This window comes from Chelmon rostratus, chromosome 8, assembly GCF_017976325.1.
Source record: "Chelmon rostratus isolate fCheRos1 chromosome 8, fCheRos1.pri, whole genome shotgun sequence".
Classification (NCBI taxonomy): domain Eukaryota; kingdom Metazoa; phylum Chordata; class Actinopteri; order Chaetodontiformes; family Chaetodontidae; genus Chelmon; species Chelmon rostratus.
In genome coordinates, this window is record NC_055665.1 from 14,196,017 (window position 1) to 14,206,322 (window position 10,306).

Below are 10,306 nucleotides of genomic sequence, written 5' to 3' on the forward strand. Positions count from 1 at the left end.
TTACAATAACTCACTATTGGGGCATATTGGCGAGTTCAGAATTTCATTGGCTATTCAAAGTGTCAGTCATCAGCAAAGTCGGTTGTGATTGGCTCAATATTCACATGGAAAAAGAAGAAGGAGGGCCTTCTGTTTAATTCACTCTTGTTAGCTGGCTAGGCTTCGTATGAGAGATCATGATTGGTCGAGTGAGGTGTCATTTCAAGTTAGGAGACAAGATAGTTCTCGTCTGTACGTGTTTCTGGAAGTTGTAACAGGGAAAACACAGAAGACAAACGGAAGACGAGCACAATATTAGAATGTGGGGATGATGTACAAGAAGAAGAAGACTGCGTTTGGACCAGATGTTTTTACTGCAGTGGATCGTCTGGATCTTTGTTGATATTGCCAGATCTGTGGATCACTGAGAGACATAATCGGGGAGTTGCCTCAATGTTGCGTGAATAAAAACGGTTGTTTGTCTGCTGTTTCCGTGTATTGTTCCTCCTGCTGTGGTTGTGTCTTGAAATGGTTTGCATCAATCCGTTCATGAGAATCTTAGCATCCTAACGCCACATGATATGAGTATAAACGGGAACGTAGCATTTATCTCGACAGACCGAAAGAAAAATGAACAATAATAACTTCTCTGATGGCTTGCAGGCGGGCTAGCTAGCCAGCAATGGATATTAGCGTTAGTGTAGTTGCTTCACCATCTCACTGCTACTAGCCTCAGTGTTCCAGCTGTGGATTCACCAACCTGACACGTCAGTCTGCGGTTCACTGGCTGACGCAGATGATCCTGAACCACTTTCTGTGGATGCCGGCTTAACTGACCGTGACACAGGTAAATAAAACATGACAGACAGAAGGCAACAACCCCCTCATGACAATGTCGGGACCAATAGATGGAGACATTTTCCCAGTAATAGAGCTTTGATAGATCCATTGATTCGCCCCACAATGTTTAAGTTTAAAAACCGGAAGGATTTGGGGTTTTTGAGAAAACAATTAGGGCTGAAGCCCAAGAATATTTGCCTCTGAGATGCCCATCACCTCCATCAGGGGGTGGAGCTGAGCTGTCACCTTGCTGAGCGTGCCTGTTGCACATGGCCATAGATGCAAGTGTACCTGTCATTCCGGTTTAAACGTAGAAAAGAGCAGGACTGCAGCAAAATGTGAGGCGATTCTCTAATTTGGACTACAGACAAATGTATTATAAGAATAATTTTAAAAAAATGTCAGCGTAAGTTTCTTTATGTTGCTTCATATCAACGCTTTTGTTAATTGCCAGGCCGGCTCAGAGAAAGCAGCATTCCCTGGTCCAGTCGTCAGGGATTTAGGGAAGGACTGAATCCGAGCCCCGACGGAGGCAAACAATGGCAGCTGTGAAAGGCGAGGGGAGGGTCGGCCTAATGCAAATACCCACTTTGTGCGCCTTGGAGAACCTGCACCAAACTCCGACAAACTACTAACTAAGTGCGTAAGTACACGCCGACTGTAAAACGGCTCAGGTTTTGGTACTCGTCGCTCAGTTTTGTGGCACATTTTGGGGATCGCAGTTCTTCGATGGAGGCTTCCTCGGTTCAGCAACAAGTGGGCAGGCGGAGGGGAGACGCTTGCTGGAGACGAGGCGCCGCAGCATCTCTGAAACGCACCGTGTGCACCTGCTGAGGGACAAAACCGAGAGGTAGGAGAGGTTATGGTCCGGATACAAGTTCTCAACAATGACTTCCTATATTCTCTCCTCCAATCCGTCTTTCAAGAATACATTTCTCCTTTTTCTTGCATTCCTCAGTCTTTCTTCTCATATCTGTGCGCAAGACTTCCACGGGGAACTTTTTTTTTCCGGGGGGGGTGGGGGTGAACTCCAGCTTTTCTCCCGATATACAACAGTTTTGTTCGACCCACCTTTTTTTCTGTGCGGCTTATTTAGTGCAGCTAAGCCTGCCTCGGGAAAACGTGATTATCCTCAGACCATCGATACGCTGGCTTTCATTCAAGACATGCATGAGAAAGGCTCGGCAGCATAATAGATCAGTGGGAGCCTGTCTGCTTGTATAGGCGTGGGGCAAACGGAGGCGTACTCGCCTGAATGTTGATGTTGTTGGGTGTCCATGTGAGGAAAGCGGACAGCTTTTTTTTTTTTTTTTTGGAGAGATGTCGAATGCAGAACTGTCTCACTGGCCCTCTGGAGTTTGCATGCCAGTCCATTTAAATGTGGACTAGAAAAGTCTTTCAAAACATTTGGTAAAGGTAGCAACTCTGAGCCCCATTTTGCATCACCTCTGCAGAGTTAATGCCAGCGGTGAGGATATAAAAAAAGTAAAAAGGAGTGAAATGCTACTGTAAAATCCCAACATATCCCCCCAGAGAAACATCAAAGCAGACTCAACATGAGGCCTTTATCTGAACAATTGCTCCATTCTCTCCTGCACCCCAACCCCGGCCACCCCCCCATTCCCTATTTCCACTTGATTAAGCCCTAAACTGAGCAGAGCTGAATCTGGAGGGAAAATGCTTCACTAATTCTGACTCTCAAGTCTGACACAAAAGAGGAAGACTGTTCTCTGCGCTCTAATTTGAGTCTGATTCAACAAGCTGACAAGAGTTTCCTCCGCTGGGGGATATTGTTGGATGAAAATAGGCAAGTGAATGTGAGGGAGAAGAAGTGACAGGCGACTGAAAGCGAACCTTCAGTTTTTCTTGTTTTCAGTTTAATCATCATTATTCCAGCTTTATGATGCACAAATGTATTGCCGAATAAGTGTGCAGCAAAACCAATGCTGCTGAATGCATGGCGTAAACTACTGAAAAACAACAGCATCAACATGTGTAACAATCCATAAAAATGCACAGACAACAGTGAAAAAGGCTGTGGACTGAAGTTTTCAGGGATTGCTGTGAATGCCACCGGTGCACTTTATGACAGCTCTTTACAATTCAGGAAAGAAAAGCTCTGACAGCTCCTCTGTGAGCAGCTCTTTAGAAACCGGCCTCTGCTGCTGCGACTGTAATCTCATATATCATCAGCGTAAAGTTGAAATCCATGCCTTGCTATTGTTTTTTCCGGTGTTTGCTGGTAATTATCCATATTGGTGAGAGTAAGCAGAAGCAGCCGGCAGAACACTGTGCACATTCTCTGTCTGGTGGTGAGGTTGCCGGGCAATGTGAGCTGCTGGATGAGGGCTGCTCAGATGGCTCGTTTTCCTCCCTCCGGCTGCTCCCTCTCCATCTCTTTCTGTCCTGCAACCCCCCACCTCTCTTCTCAGCTTGCCTCTCCTCTTCTGCATACTAATAGATGGACCAAAGGCAAATTACAAACCGGGCCTGTCAGGCTGATTATTAATATTCTTCACTTTGTGGTGTGTTTACAGGGATGGAAGTTTATGGGAACTTCCTTTATTGTTATTTGTTAGATTTGTTGTTTTCACTGGTTCACTGTAAAATACAGTAGACAGAAAGTCTACCAGTCTACAGTTACTGTCAGGCGCATATGTTAGTCCTCTTGTGTTCTGCAGGAAAGTGAAGTTTTTATATATCTTTGTGTTGTCCACCAGAGGAGGGCAGTGTTCAAGTTCTGTTGAGAAGCCATAAACCCAATAGAGGAGTAGCAGACCTACTCTTAACTGCTCTTGAAGTTTTTTGCTGTGATAAAATGAGTGAAATAGCGAGTTACAAACTCAGCATCTCTAAAAAGCCACATAATTCCCGGAGTAATCTCCACGGCATCTTTAAACAGGAAGGACTCATTACTCTGACAACAACTCTCAAACAGACGGAGTGTTTAGTTTATATAAAAACAGGCGCTCTCAATTGCGAAAGGACACCGATGCACCAACAGTTAGCGGAATGCCACATCAGTGTAATGAGCATGAAAATCTGCTGTTTGTTTTCAGTATTTTTCGGATGATTTTGTCTTTTGTAAACGAGGATTCAAGCAGCTCACTGGACACTTTTCTTCTAAGTGAATCATTTTCCAATATAGATTTGCACACAAGCCTTTTAAATGGTAAAATAAAAATATTTTCTTGCAAACATGAATTGTACACTTTAGATTATGTGTAAAGCTCAGTGTGGATTGCCTTTACAGACTTGGGCTTAGACTTAGACTCTAATTTATTTAAACCAGATATGCAGAACTACACATAGGGAAGTATAGAAACTAAGCATTTTGTCATTGAGGAGTTCCTCAATGACAAAATTCCTGTCCATGATAGGCCCTATCCTCAAGAGACAGGTATAATTAGAGCTATGGAAACAGGAAACACCTCGCCCTCCCTATCGTTTTCTCCGCCCTCTCCCTACCCCCTGCTCTCTCTATCTCCCCCTGTCTCTCTCTCTTCCTCCTCCTCTCTCTTCTCAGATGTGCATTTATTTGTACAGATTATCAGGTGCAGAGACATAGAGTGAGGCCTATTATGAGTCCTGTGATGGTTATCAGTGCGTCTTAAATCCTTGGCTTTACTGGAAATGAGGACATGGCTTGTGCTGGATTTTTTTTCTCCCACAGAGCAGTTACCTTAATTAAGAAGCACATTCAGTGTGGATAATTTGACAAAATATGACTTTTTTTGCTCTCATGTATCTGCCAGTTAGAATATGTTAAATTTTAAAAGATTTTGTTTAGTCTATGTATTGTTGAAAATACCTTAACACTAACAGCCAGAAACAGAAAGGCATTCAATTCACAGTGATATAAAACAGAAAAATATACACACTTGCTGAAACACTTTAAATGTTGGCCAACCAATAGAATAAATCAGCTAATTAGAGCATTAGTTGCCATGCTGTGGCAAATATAACAAATGTGAGAGAAAATATGCAGACATGTTTGTTTATATTCATTTCCTCCTCATGACGTCAGTCGCTAATATTACATATGCCACAGTGTCACGCTGTCTAAACCTTAATCCTGACTTGAATCACAATGCTTTGCCTTTGTGTGATTCATCTGTGGTGAATGTTTACACGCCTTTGGTAGTTTAACCCAATGTGAAGGATGTGGGAGAGGGGCCTCTAATTTCTGCTCCTTCCTCCAAAGATTAAAGACCCTGCAGAGACCAGGTGTACAGTTAAGACCGAAGATTAGCCACCCATCGCACTCACCTTCATCTTAGACCACATAAACGGCGTGCTCGTGCACTGCACTCTGTCTCTGTGAGGGAGCACAGAGACAGAGTAGTATTATTCAATTATTATTATTATGATGATGATTAGAGCAGGGGGCTTCTCCTGCCTAATACAACAGCAGCAGTCTCAGGCATGCTGGGTTCAAGAGAGAGAAAAGTCAGCGTTTTTTATTGATTCAGAGGAGCGGCTCCCACCTTTCCCCTTCCTGGTGTGGAATGCACACCTGGAGGTGTTTGCTGAGTGGCTGTAGTAATCCATATAACAATGCAAGCTGACATCTGGTGCCTTCAGAAGCACTCCAGGCCGTGTGCTCTGACAGGCGCTGCATTGTTTCTAGAGATCAGTGTGGCTGTGATGCTGCTGATCTCTTTATTGGGACATTTTATCTTTAATCCTTTAATTTTTTTACTGGCAGCATAGAGAGTCCACTGCGTTTTAAAATGACCAGATTCTTTCAAATTAGCAGAAAATGTGGTGAAATGATATAACCCTCAATCAGAAGTTTGTGTACATTAAAGACACTATGAATTGGACATTGGGTAACTCACAGCACAGGTAAAGTGCAGTTGTCTAGACTTTGTTGACATGGCAGGCCAAGTAGAGTTGCACTGCTCTCGGTTCCCCTCGCAGTGTACACACAGGAGGGAGATGGGTGCAGATAAAACGGCCGGGTTACGCCCCGCTGAGGAATTGGGATGCCTCGGGGGCTGGGAAACTTTCTGCCTGGCTGGCCTTAATATTGTGATTCTCTTCAGTCAACAAAGCAGTGCATTTGATGGAACATGTCAGGTTCCTTCAGGACCTGGGGGCCGGTCCTCTCCTCTGGTTAGACAGCTGTCAGCCCTTCAGAGCCCAGAGAGCCTGCGACTCCTCCAACGTGTTGCTGGAGACTTCAAAGCAGGAGAGCGGTGTGAGGTGAGCGCTGACTTTCAAAACAATTGAAAAGCTTTTAGCTGGAATTGATTTGGATTCTGTGGTGGGTTGTCGAGTCAAGTTGTGCTCTGTGGTCTCTGGGAGTTATTCACTGCCATCAGGTATTGTTCTGTTTTTAAATGTGTGCTATTTGCTCTTAGAATTAAAGCTGCTGTCTTAAAGGGAGAAGTTGAGCAGCAGCTGTTGTTAATTGTACTTATAGTATTGAAATAGTTTATATTTTTAATTGAACTTTGAATATTTTAAAGTAGACATGTGAACTAAGTGTAACTACTAAAGAGGAGAGTGTTACTGCTCTTTTTGGTTAGTTTGATAACCTGTCACATGACCTGATCATCAATTAATAGAAATGTAATAGTACATAATATGCTGCTCCTTTGGCTGGAGGAGCTTCTATTGCCTTGATCATTCAAACATGTAGAATAAATGAACTGCAGTACAACTAAAATACAAGGTTTACATGTCATAATAAGTCCGTCCACAGTATTTAGTGGATGCATGTTTTTAAATTCTTGTTGGTACAGATTTAATGGTGCGTGGTTATCCAGGCAGGTCTGTGCAAGCATAGTAAATCTAACATCGGTGTGTTTAATATAGGAAAGAGTTTTTCCATGACTTACCTGTGCTTCTGCCCTCCAGCAGACATTAAATTTGAGTTGATTAGATTAGACAATAAAGGGGAGAAAAGCTTGATTACTGTAAAGTAAACAGGGATTACTTATTAAACCTTATAAATTATAAGTTTGCATAATTAAGTTTAAGTCGTACTTCATTGTATGAGTCCACAGTACGTATTGTAGCATATGTGCTTTTGGTCAGACTGAGCGTGTCCTCTCCTTGACTCCTTGATGATTTCGACTGTGGGAGCTGCTGCTGTAACCTGACCTTGCCTCCTCCAGCCACCTGTGCTCGCGCGCTCAGAGAAAACACTGACTTTTGTGTTGGAGTGAGACGTCCACACAGCATGGGGTTAAGGTACATTAGGCAGCTATGACAGGTGGCACGCTCTTCCTGCGCTACCCTGCAGTAAAGAGCACGAATATGGTCGGGCTGCTGGTGGAACAGCTGCACCCCCCTGCCTTGGAGGTGGGGGTCAATCTCTTTCCTGACAAAGACGTCAGAAAAAGACCTCGAAATCTGATTTAAGATGCATTTCTTGGATGCATGTCCCCTTACAGATTTGAGTCTCAGCCTAAACTCACTCTTTGCATGGCAATGGGAGGCCGGGGGTTGGGGTGCTATGTGGGTGTTTGTGTTTGTGTAGCTGTGTGCATTCGTGTAGCACGGTAATCAATCTGAATCCTGGAGCCTAAAGTGCAACAGCACCACTGTGTCTGTCTGTGAGAGGAGGAACGACTCAGTCACAGCCCCCAGTAACTGTTTTTACCCGTCCGCTGGGACTGGTTGGGAAGGGGGCAGAAGGGGCAGCAGCTCAGCCTGGATGGTGATGTGAGTTCTTCAGGCTGTGTGAGAGAAGGAGGGTGATGACTCGTTCACTCTGCCCTCTGTATGGACTTAATGGTCCAAAACTGACCTGTAAGTATAAAAGCTCTTACAAAATTGCTGACTTGTGTTCTTCTGTATAGGAATTGTTGGAATTGTGTAATTTTGTGGTCTTTCGTTGTGTTAAATGAATTGTGTTTGGCTATTCGACTGGACATTTGAAGGTGCCACTTTTTTGACATTTTGCATTGTTTTTGTGAAAATAAGCTTAATTGATAATGAAAATAATTGTTACTTGCAACCATAGTTGGATTTCCTGAGCTGCTGCAAAGTGATGACACATTACACAAAGACGTTATGCTACTGTATAGATACAAGTAAATGTAAAAGACTTTACAATGCTGTGATCGCTGACCACATCTTGCCACGACTGTTGCAGTTTAAAATAAAAGGGATTTTAATGGAATGAAAAGTTAAAGGCTGTTGCTGGGTGGCCTGTGCAGCACCGTGAGGTTGGTACGAAGTGAGGTAGGACCAAGGTGTCACATTCCACAGTTTGGTGTGTGTGTGTGTGTGTGTGTGTGTGTGTGTGTGTGCGTGTGTGTGTGTGTGTGTGTGTGCGTGTGTGTGTGTGTGTGTGTGTGTGTGCGTGTGTGTGTGTGTGTGTGTGTGCGTGTGTGTGTGTGTGTGTGTGTGTGTGTGCGTGCGTGCGTGCGTGCGTGCGTGCGTGCGTGCGTGTGTGTGTTCATCACAAATTACCTCCCATGTATTTACAACAGAGCATGTAAATCATCTAATCTTGCTTAAATTCAACATGTAGTGTAGTCTCCAATTAAGTCCTCCATGTTTTGGGTAAAGTTTGGTTGAACATGTGTGTGTGTGCGTGCTTGTGTGTGCTTGTGTACGTGAGTGAAATGGACGGCAAAAAAAATTCAGTCTTAATCCAAACAACTACTGTGTCCGTCCTCCCTCTCGAATCTGTCTCATATTTTTATCTGTGCAACTGCAGTATGATATGACGTTGAAAAATGATGAAACTGCAGCTCTCATGTCATCAGACTAATTTGTTCCCCTGGTAGTTTTATCAGATCGTGCGCCACCACTGGGACTCCACTATCTGCTTTTTCAGATCGCAGAAATATTGTTTACCACAAGTCTGCGTAAATGAGGCTATTTTAAACTATATGGTCGCTCATGGAAAAACAACAGGAAAAGTTTAATTCTTGTGGTTGCGCAAACATTTTAGTTTAAATGGAGCCGATGTTGTATTGTGCACAACATCGCTGCTGACTCTAAACATACCGTAGATACAATAAGTATGTATGAAGGCCACAGGTTTATTTTTATCTTTAGCTCGGTGACGTCAGCTCAAATTTAACTATACCTTTTGGCCCCAGGATACGTGTTGTTTACTTCTTATCCCAGTGCAGACAAGCTTGATCCTGGCCTAAATCACCAGGAATACAAACACACAATGATGTCTCCTGGAGTGGCCACAGAGGAACCACATGTCTATGTTCCCAAGCAGGACATATAAAGACTGGAAAATATAGATGAAGGAGTTGGTGACAGTTTGAAACTTTTTACCTCTGTCGCTGGATTATTATGTCAAAATGTCAACTTTGTTAGGAGCCTAAAACATCACCTTACAGATGACAGCTTTCTTTCAATCCACCTGTAATCCTTCTCTTCTGGGTGGCTTCTCACCAAAATCAGAGGCAATCTGTAAATGCTGATGGTATCAACTTATCTCTCTATATAACACACATTTGGTAAATTATCAAACGAGCACATGTTAAAAGTTAAAATTATAGTTATAAAAGGGAATGGGAAATATGTATTGCATATGAGACATGCCGATGTTCAAGAACACATCGCCCAGTGCAGCTTTTAATCACTTGGAAAAAGACTTCATAATTCTCATCTGCTTTCAAACTGACACTAGATTTAGATGTGATAACATCAACAAAAACCTACATTTTTCTCCGGAGTCTTTTCCACCTTTTTGTATATACTGCAGTTATTTTAAGTGTATAGTTTTATCACAATCATAAGCATATCGGGGTAGCTGAATTATTCCAAATCCATAGTGTTAGTATTGATTTTGTAGTGGAAATAGTGACCGGTGTACATCTTAACATGGCAGTTGTACACTCATTTGAATATAATATAATAAAAACCCAGCACTGGTTGGAAAAGATGAGTGGAATATTTTGGAGCACAGTTTAGGTAAAAACTGGGGTTCCCTGGTGGACTAGGGGTTAACGGGCGGCCTGGAACACAACGTTCCCAGTACGAAAGCCTCTTGGGACCTCTTTTGCATGTCCTTCCCACTCATTTCCTGTCATCTCTCTCCTGTCAACTTCACTTCTTCTATTTGAAAATCTCAAAAACGTCACCGAGCCGCCATGACAGGCGAGGCTGCAGCCTCACTTTCTTAGCCAAAATTATACAGGACTGACTCTGCTTCAGCGGGCACCCTGCTGGCTCAGTTGGCCGACGCGCCTACATCATGGACACGTGCCGACCCGAGGCCTTCGCTGACTTCAGCTTGAACCATTTTGTCCCTCATGTGCCGCAATTTCAACCCAATCAGATAAGTAAGAATTAAAAAGAAGGAAAAAGAGAAAAAAAGGGGGGAACGGAGGAGACATAAAAGACTAAAATGTGCCCTCGCTGACAGTGAAACCAGCCCAGTGGGAAAGGCCAGGGAAGCAGAAATTACAGGGTCAGCCATGGCACAAACATTATACGACTGGGAGAGAGGAGTGTGTATTTGCATAGTGCATATGTGAGGTATGTGTGTGTATGTTTATAC